Source organism: Prionailurus bengalensis, chromosome A3 (assembly GCF_016509475.1).
Source record: "Prionailurus bengalensis isolate Pbe53 chromosome A3, Fcat_Pben_1.1_paternal_pri, whole genome shotgun sequence".
Classification (NCBI taxonomy): domain Eukaryota; kingdom Metazoa; phylum Chordata; class Mammalia; order Carnivora; family Felidae; genus Prionailurus; species Prionailurus bengalensis.
This window is the reverse complement of record NC_057354.1, coordinates 72821791-72832348: the sequence shown is the minus strand read 5'-3', so window position 1 is coordinate 72832348 and position 10558 is coordinate 72821791. Positions and strand designations below refer to the sequence as shown.

The 10558-nt window shown below is 37.0% G+C and overlaps 1 long non-coding RNA gene across 1 annotated transcript; it reads right to left on the bottom strand.

Annotated features, from left to right (window-relative positions):
- Nucleotides 1-521: 521 nt before the first annotated feature.
- Nucleotides 522-5956, bottom strand: LOC122496843. The gene is made up of 2 exons (XR_006300963.1): nucleotides 5457-5956; nucleotides 522-1032 (listed from the first exon to the last, which is right to left on the bottom strand). It is a non-coding gene; the product is annotated as an uncharacterized LOC122496843 (long non-coding RNA).
- Nucleotides 5957-10558: the final 4602 nt, after the last annotated feature.

The window sequence follows — 10558 nt, the reverse complement described above, 5'->3', positions numbered from 1 at the left end:
GGATGTTTGATTTTGATACTACTATAAAGTGAGTTTAGAAATTACAACAACAAAAAAACCAACAAAAAAAGAAACAAACAAAAGAGGTTAGAGTGGGAGAGAGCCAAAGCATAAGAGACTCTTAAAAACTGAAAACAGGGGCGCCTGGGTGGCGCAGTCGGTTAAGCGTCCGACTTCGGCCAGGTCACGATCTCGCGGTCCGTGAGTTTGAGCCCCGCATCAGGCTCTGGGCTGATGGCTCAGAGTCTGGAGCCTGTTTCCGATTCTGTGTCTCCCTCTCTCTCTGCCCCTCCCCAGTTCATGCTCTGTCTCTCTCTGTCCCCAAAATAAATAAACGTTGAAAAAAAAATTTAAAAAAAAAAAAACTGAAAACAAACTGAGGGTTGATGGGGGGTGGGAAGGAGGTGAGGGTGGGTGATGGGTATTGAGGAGGGCACCTTTTGGGATGAGCACTGGGTGTTGTATGGAAACCAATTTGACAATAAATTTCATATACTGAAAAAAAAAGAAACTACAACAAATTTCACTTTTAAGTCTCTGTTTAATAAATAAACAATACATGCTTACTGCATACTCATCATGGAGAGGAATGCAAAATGCAGTTTCTGACTACAATTGAGTTTCTATAAAAGAAACTACTAAGCTTCTAGGCCAGTTAATATTTTCTCTATTCAATGTATGAAAAAAACTCTGGTTTTGATCTTTTTAGTACATTACTGGCTGGGTAGATTCTTCTTCTTCTTCTTCTTCTTATTATTATTATTATTATTATTATTTTCAGAGAACAGGGCAGAGGGAGAGAGAAGCCCAAGCAGGCTCCATGCTCAATGTAGAACTTCACGCAAAGCTGGATCCCATGACCCCAGGATCATGACCTGAGCCAAACCATGAGTCGGATGCTCAACTGACAGTCACCTAGGCACATCATGGGTAGATGATTTGGATAGAGTATGGGACTAAGCAACAGGAGACCTGGCTTCTAGTCCTGTCACTACTAGTAGGATGACCTCCTCCAAGCCACCATCCTGCAATCTGCAAAATAAGGGAATGAGATCAGATACATTATTTTTTCATTGGTAATTATAGAAGTGATAAATGCATATATTCTTCATATCAATTTTTAATATTACACGCATAAGTTTGAAGTCCCCTTTGAATTTCCCCATTTTCTCCGTCCCAGTTCTCTTTTCGTCTCTCCATTATTATCTCTTTGGTATATCTCCCTCCAGAATTCTTTCCTCACATTTATATAAATTCCCTACCAGGTTTAATATTTTACATATAAAAAACAAGCAGCCTTTGTGCTTAGCCTTTTATGCAAAAAATAAGAGTTTAACTTGTGTTTAAATGTATGTTTCCAGATGGGAACATTTTCATTTCTAGGCCCTAGTGAATGTTTAAGAAGCAATGTTGCATCTAAAAGCAAAACACTTTCTAAAATGCAAAACTCACAATATCTGCTATAAGGAACTCACAAAATATATATGTTAATATAAAGGAGAAATGTTAACATGAATGAAATTTTAAACCCTTAGTTGTATAAAAGTTTAGGAAAAAGGGAACTTCTAGAAATAGATATCATGTCATTTATTTTATTTTATTTTATTTTACTTTATTTTATTATTTTAGTTTAGTTTACTTATTTATTTCTAGTAAAAGTGGGGAAGGGTCAGAGAGAGAGAGAGAATCCCAAGCAAGCTCCATGCTGTCAGTGCAGAGCCTGACACAGGGCTCAGTCCCACGAACCACGAGATCATAACCTGAGCTGAATCAAGAGTCAGCTGCTTAACCAACAAAGCCACCCAGGTGCCCTACTATGTCATTTTATTATTAGGAATTATTTTTACCACCCCCATTATTAACTCAATTAATAGCCTAATTAGTCTGAAGCACACACTACCCACTGAACTTTTACTGTATACAGCAAGCTATATCTAGAACTGCTTTTTAGATAAATTAACAATGCCATTTCCTAAAGTTTTCCAGTCTCTGGGACCAATAGGCCTTTGTGTTAATTTTCTGTGTCAACTTGACTGGGTCAGTGTCCAGATATGTGGCCAAACATTATTCTGGATGTTTCTGTGAGAGTTATTTTGGATGAAATTAAGATTTAAACTGGTGAGATGTCTCAGTGGCTCAGTTGACTAGGCGTCCAACTTTGGCTCAGATCATGATCTCGTGTTTCTTGAGCTTGGACCCCGCAGAGGGCTCTGTGCTGACAGCCGAAGCCTGGAGGCTGCTTTGGATTCTATGTCTCCCTCTCTCTCTGTCCCTCCCCTGCTCACACTCTGTCTCTCTCTCTCAAAAATAAATAAAGATTAAAAAAAAAATAAAGATTTAAAATGATGGATGTTGTGTAAAGCAGATTACTCTCCATAATGTGGGTGAGTCTCATCCAAACAGTTGAAGGCCTGGATACAACAAAAGACTGACCTCATCTGAGCAAGAGGGAATTATTCAATGGATAGCCTTCGGATATGGACTGCAATTTCTGCTTATTACCTGGGTCTCCAGCCTGCTGGCCCACCCTGCAGATTTTGGACTTTCCAGACTCCAAAATCATGTGAGCCAATTCCTTACATTCAATCAATCAACCAACCAATGTCATTGGTTCTGTTTCTTTGGAGAACCCTAATACAGCTCCTTCCCTCTTCCACCCTCTCTATATAATTTGTATATAATGCTCTTATCATACAATTCACCATTTTATTTTATTTTTATTTTTATTTTATTTTATTTTATTTTATTTTATTTTATTATTTTTGAGAGAGAGAGAGAGAGAGAGAGAGAGAGCATGTGTGCGTACACATGCCCACAGCAGGGGAGGGGCAGAGAGAGAGAGAGAGAGAGAGGATCTTAAGCAGTCCCCATGCCCAGTGGGGAGCCTGCAGCAGGGCTTGATCTCATGACCTTGAGATCATGACCTGAGCTGAAATCAAGAGTCAGACACTTAAATGACTGAGCCACCCAGGTGACCCTAATTCACCCATTTAAAGTGTACAATTAAATAATTTTTAGTATATTCACAGAACTGTGCAACCATCACCATAATCAATTTTAGAACATGTTCAACACCCTTTAAAGGAACTCCATACACATTAGCACTCACTTTCCATTTACCTCTTCCTTCCCCAGTCCTAAGCAACCACTAATCTAGCTTTTATATCAATAGCTTTACCCATTCTTGACATTTCATATAAATAGAATCATACAACATGTGGCCTCTAGTTCGCTTCTGGTGGCTTCTTTCCTCATTCATTATGTTTTCAAGATTTGTCTATGTTGATGCACATGTCAATACTGCATTCCTTTCATTGCTCAATAATATTTCATGGATGCCTATATTATACTTTATTTATACATTCATTAGTTGATACACATTTGGATTATTTCCATTTTGGGGTTATTATGGGGTTACTATAATACTGCTATGAACATTCATATACAAGTTTTATATGGACATGTGTTTTCATTTCTTTTGTGTATATATCTAGGATTAGAATTGCTGAGTCATATGGTAACTCTTTATGTAACTTTTTGGGAAACTGTCAGACTGTTTCCAGAAGAGTTGCATCATTTTACATTCCCACTAGCAATGTATGAGGGCTCTCATTTCTCCACATTGACACCAATTGTTATTGCTATTGTCTATCATTTTGATTGTAGCCAACCTACTGGGTGTGATCACTGTAGTTTTGATTTTTATTTTCCTGAAGACTAATAACATTAAACATCTTTCCATGTATTTATTGGCCATCTGTATTTCTTCTCTGGAGAAATAGCTATTCAGATATTTTGCTCACTTTTTCATCGGGTTATTTGCCTTTCTATTATTGAGTTGTGATAGTTCTTTACATATTCTAAATATAAGTTCCTTATCAGATAAAAAATTTACAAAAATTTTCTCCCATTCCATAAGTTGTCTTTTCATTTTCTTGGTAGTGTTCTTTGAAATGCAAATTTTCTTTTTTCATGAAGCCCAATGTACTTATTTTTTTTCTGTTGTTGCTTGTGCTTTTGGTGTCATATTTAAAATCCCATTGCTTATTCTAAAGTCACAAATATTCACATTTATATTTTTTAGTATATGTGCTGCCGAAGTGAGCACTCACATTTATATTTTTTATCAGAACTTTATACTTTTAGTTTTGATAACTAAGTCTTTGATCCATTTTGAATTAGTTTTTATATATGGTGTGATACAGGGATCCAGCTTCATTCTTTCATATGTGGACATACAGTTGTCCCAGAACCATTTGTTGAAAAGACTGTTCTTCCCCCAGTGAATTGTTCTGGAAGTGTTTTCAAAAATCAATTGGCCATAAATGTAAGAGTCTATGAAGTCTCAATTCTATTCCATTGATCCATATGTGTTGCTTTTTACCATTACCACATTGTCTAGAGTTAAGTCCAAAAATCAGGAAGTGTGTGTCCTTCAAATTTGGTCTTTTTCAAGACTGATTGGGTCCTAGCATTTCCACATCAACTTTTCTTTTTTAAGTATTTATTAATTAATGTACTTACTTATTAGTAATCTCTACACCCAACAAGGGGCTCTGACTCATTACCCCAAGATCAAGAGTCACATGCTCTTCCAACTGAGCTGGCCAGGTGGCCCTCCACATGAACTTTTAAATCAGCTTCAATTCTCATATTTCTGTAGATTAATTTGTAATGTATCTTAACAATATTATATCTTCTGATCCATGAACATGGGATATCTTTCCATTTATTTAGGTCTCCTTTAATTTCCTCCAACAATGTTTTGTAGTTTTCAGAGCATAAGTTTGCATTTATTGATAGTTTGCAATTTTTGTTAAATTTATTCCTAAGTAGTTTATTCTTTTTTATTCTATTTTAAGTTGAACTGCTTTCTTAATTTCATTTTTAGATTCTTAATTGCTAGTGTATAGAAATGTACTTGATTTTTGTGTATTGATATTATATCCTGCAAACTTGCTGAACTAAAATAGACTTAATAGATTTAATAGTTTTGTAATAGATTCCTTTGGATTTTTCTACATACAATGTTTTATCATCTGTAAATTGAGATTTCTAACTTCTTCCTTTCCAATCTGGATGCTTCTCATTTCTTTTTCTTGCCTACTCATCCTGGCTTGAGCCTCCAGGACAATGTTGAATAAAAGTAGTGAGAGCAAACACCCTTGTTTTGTTTCTAATTTTAAGGTAAAGCTTTCAGTTTTTCACCGATTAAGTATGATATTAGCTGTGGGATTTGGCAGACGCCTTTTATTAGGATGAGAAAATTCCCTTCCTGTCCTAGTTTACTGAGTGTTTTTATCATAAAGGCATGTTGGATTTGCCAAGCAAAGAATAGCTTTTGAAAGTAACATGATATTTTATTTTCACTTAGATATCACTTAAAATTAGAGTATAGTTTGTAAAGTAACTAGAGTTTTTAAAAAAGGGGTTTCTCTAGAACACAGAGGGCTTACCTCGTGAAGTCTTCACCAATTCTGGAACAGTATATGTTAAATCACATTGGCCCTGAGAATACATAAAAGAACTAAGTGGAGAAAGATGGTGGCTTGTAGAAGCAAAATATATAATGAAGAAGAGCAGAAGCTAGTGTACTCTGATTCAATGTAAGGTTCATTCTCATGAAACCACTTAACTTACATTTGACTTCAATTTAAATCTTTGTAATGATTTAACTCATATTAGTATTTCAGAATCCTCATCACAAGACATTTTGCTGATTATGACGGAACACTTGCAGGTTCTAAATGTGGGTTTTATTAAGAAGTAAAACATCTTGACATTTAACTTATCCCCATACGTATTCTAAATTATTCCTAGCACAATTCCTATCTTTTATTAAAATCTGCATATTTTAGTGATCAGTTTTTGAAACACATAACATGGTAACTACAATTATGCCAGTCACATAGCTTGATTCATGTGGGAGCATCTGGGTGGCTCGGTCAGTTAAGCATCTGACTTCGGCTCAGGTCATGTTCTCACAGTTTGTGAGTTTGAGCCCTGTGTCGGGCTCTGTGCTGACAGCACAGAGCCTGGAGCCCACTTCAAGTTCTGTGTCTCCCTCTCTCTCTGCCCCTCCCCTGTTCACACTCTGTCTCTCACTCTGTCTCAAAAATAAACATTAAAAACAAACAAAGAAACCCCAAAACCTTAGTGGCCTACATGCATATTCATCAACTAGTCACCTTTAGTGTGCAACACATGAATCTTTCCATTTATCCCAAATTTTGCTTTATTTGGGCAGTGGGAGATGTTTATACAAGTTCTTGGGAAAGGGGAAGGTAGGGAACGTCAGGCTAATTAACCTCATCTATGATAAAACTGAATCACAATATGTGCTGCTTTGGTTATAGATAAACTTCATCCCTCTCATTACTGTCAATGGGCATATTTTGCTGCTGATCATTTACTATCAAGGAATCTATAGTTTGGCAATGGCAAACACAGCAAAATGAAATATCCAAGCAGAATTTAGCTGATTTCCAGTTTCTGAAACTCCATGTGACTCTGGCACAGAGAAATCTTGGCAATCCCTATACTCCTTACACAAATACAACTCATGTTAATTAACAAAGAGACAAAAAGTCACCTATTTGTTTATAACAAAATAAATTACACTATGGCTTATTAAAAATTGCCATTTTGCATAATTCCTTAGGTAATAAGAAAAACCACCATTAAATACCATATTAATTTCCTCATTTTGCTTCTTTTAAGCATTTCATAGATATTCCTGTCAAGGTTTAAAAGACTACACCTGATCTCCAGTATGTGCCATAGATCAATACTTGGTTAATTGTTTTCACTAATTCAACTGTTTTCTTCCACAAAACAAAACAGTAACAAAACAGTCTTTCATTAGAAATATATTCTTACTTACTAAAATGGGCCAGTCTTGCTTAAATACGCTCTGTCTACATGCCTATACTTTGTGCTTTCTTTACATATTATAAATAATATTTTATCAATTAAACAAAACAAGGATATTTAAAATAAAATTTCACATTGAAAAAATAAAATAGAATAGAATAAAATTTCATTACACCACCTAAAATGCCTATATCAATAAATACATGTACAGCAGCCTCTTTCTCAAATGGCCTGTGTAAAACTACTTATTTTATTAGCAATAACTAAATAATATGTCATTTAGGATACTTTGAGCACAATGCAACAGAAAAGAACTAGTGCTACCTTTACCAAAAACAAAAAGGAAAGATTTATTATAAGGACACAGACATCTCATAGAATCTAACGTCAGGAATTCAACCAGGCTCCAGAAAAGAACCAGAAATAAGAAACAAAGAGCCATCAGGGGCGCCTGGGTGGCGCAGTCGGTTAAGCGTCCGACTTCAGCTCAGGTCACGATCTCGCGGTCCGTGAGTTCGAGCCCCGCGTCGGGCTCTGGGCTGATGGCTCAGAGCCTGGAGCCTGTTTCCGATTCTGTGTCTCCCTCTCTCTCTGCCCCTCCCCCGTTCATGCTCTGTCTCTCTCTGTCCCCAAAAAATAAATAAAACGTTGAAAAAAGAAGAAAAAAAAATTAAAAAAAAAAAAAAAGAAACAAAGAGCCATCAGAATGCAGGTGGCTCTCTCTGGACCTAGTTTATCCTCCTCTTCCTACAGAATAGCCTTCTCTTCTTGATCCACATGGAAGGAAAACAACAGCCATGCCCAAACTCCTAAATACATATGTATCAGGGCCAGACTGACTCTTTTTCTTTCTTCAAATTCCTAGAAAGAAAAATCTTAATGGCCCAAAGTACCCTTCCCTCCACCTGTGGCCTGTGGCCAGAGGTGGGCATCCTGTTGCCTTGCAACCCATCCTTGGGAGCAAGGAAGTATTCAAGGGGTTCTTTGTAAGCTAGGAAGGCATACCAAATAGTGTCTACTACAATGGATAAGACTATGCAAGCCCAATGCCTCTCTCAAATTCAACAAAACAATGTCATCCCTCCTCTCTTGGAATGAAAAGACCAAAGAAGCAGAGAAAAGCCCAAATATTAAAGAAATCAATATCTCTCCACATAGAAATATCAGTCACAGTATAAGAATAAGCTATGCCAGCTTATCCAAAACACATTCAACTGGACAAATTTCAAGCCAAAAAACACCTGCAAAATGAAATGTCCCACCAAATAACATGCATTCCCTCCGCCTCCCTCAATGTTTTGCTTAAATCCTATGGGTTGTACAAATAGAGATCAAAGTATTTCATGCTTAAGATAACCAAAGCACTTATGCTTATAATAAAACAATTTGTGCTTACAGCCTGTATTTGGAAAGGGCAAATAACTTATATTTAACTTCAGAGAATCACTAGATAGTCAATTATGTGTTTTAAGTTTTACTTTCCTCTGAGGGCTGGCTAGTCTACTGGTAGACATATCAATAAGTGTGGGACAACTTGCATTAAAAAAATCACTTTATTTTTTTAATAACTTTGTTTAAAGTTTATTTATTCATTCTGAGAGAGAGAGAAAGAGAGCATGGGGGGAAGGGCAAAGAAAGAAGAGAGAGAATCCCAAGCAGGCTCTGTGCTGTGCTATTACCGCAGAGCCCTATGTGGGGCTAGAACGCATGAACTGTGAGATCATGACCTGAGCCAAAACCAAGAGTCAGACACCCAACTGATTGAGCCACCCAAGTACCCCCAAAAGTAAATCACCTTAAAAAATCACTTTCAGGGGCGCCTGGGTGGCGCAGTCGGTTAAGCGTCCGACTTCAGCCAGGTCACGATCTCGCGGTCCGTGAGTTCAAGCCCGGCGTCAGGCTCTGGGCTGATGGCTCAGAGCCTGGAGCCTGTTTCCGATTCTGTGTCTCCCTCTATCTCTGCCCCTCCCCCGTTCATGCTCTGTCTCTCTCTGTCCCTCTCTGTCCCAAAAATAAATAAAAAACGTTGAAAAAATATTTTTAAAAAATCACTTTCAGATATAAATTCAAAGTTGAGATGCTTTAAAAAAAATTTTAGGTGTAATTATCACAGATTTTCCCCGTTAGTAATGAATAATTTGCTAGACTGAGTTCTAGGAATACCTGAAACCCAATTTTTTTACTAGCAGGTAACAATTCATATTAAGTAGGCTCTCTCTCTAAATATATTCTCCTAGTCTCATCTTTCAACACTATCTGCTAAATTTAACCACAGATGCTTTTTTTTTCCATAAATGGTCTTAAGCAAAGCTATTCTAAAGAGGGGAAATGAACAATGCAAGATAGAATTAAATCCTGATTTTATTTTTTTTTTTCAATGTTTATTTATTTTTGGGACAGAGAGAGACAGAGCATGAACGGGGGAGGGGCAGAGAGAGAGAGAGAGACACAGAATCGGAAACAGGCTCCAGGCTCTGAGCCATCAGCCCAGAGCCGGACGCGGGGCTCGAACTCACGGACCGCGAGATTGTGACCTGGCTGAAGTCGGACGCTTAACCGACTGCGCCACCCAGGCGCTCCTGATTTTATTTCTTATTTTTCTCTCTGACACTGGAGAACTTATTTCAGCTTCTTGTTCTGTAAATTTTATACAATTGCAATACCTCACAGTGCTGTCTTAAGAAGAAAATAAAATGTGAAGACTGAGAAAAATTAAAAATTGCCATGATGGTTGGTATTGCTGTTTGTAACATTGTTCTGCTTCTAGGAACACAGACATCATTTGCCCTAGACTTGACTTTCAAAATATTCAAAATTCAGGGCCTCAAATAAGTTAATAATATCTGTATTTGTATAATGCTTTATAGTTGATAAATGTTCATTTGATACTTATAAACGTTACATAATGAAGGTGCTACCATATAAGGAGACAGAGGCTCTGAGATGTCAAGTGATTTGCCTGAGTTCACACAACTGCTAATAAATCTAGGATTCAAAGCTGGGATTCAAACCCTATCTTTTGACACAAGATCCATTATTTTCCCTTTATTGTAGTGGAGCTTATCTGATGTTTTAAAAAGCTTCTGATCCTAGGGGCACCTGGCTGCCTCAGTCAATACAGCACACGACTCTTGATCTCAGGGCTGTGAGTCTGACCCCCATGTTGCAGGTAGAATTTACTTAATAAAAAAGTAAAAAGCTTTTGATCCTATTTCTCATCCTAATTTATAGGACTCATATGGAAGAATCCATTGAAAAGTGTTAGATCAACTTTCCTGGACTGATGAGAGATTCTGATGGCTTCTTTTAACCAGCTAAATTTTCAATCCTTTTAACTACTTCTTTAAATCTTCACTCTACTTATCCATGAACTTATTTATCTATGCATTTACATCTATGAGAACATATAACATGATGTGTTCAATTCCAAAACAGTATAATACATTCTGGATTGATACCAGTTGAGGGAACACAGAATTAAGGGGAGGAACAAATTATGAGTCAGACGATTTTGTGGCACAGTGATTTGGCATGGGTCCAGTAACACATATCTGGGTTCAGATTAGGAGTTCTAAATGTGGACCTCAGTTCCCTTAAGTGTAAAGTGGAGTCCACAATACCTATTTAACATGGTTAAGGTGAAAATTAAATAAATACATGGTGTTGGGGGGAGTGTATAAATATA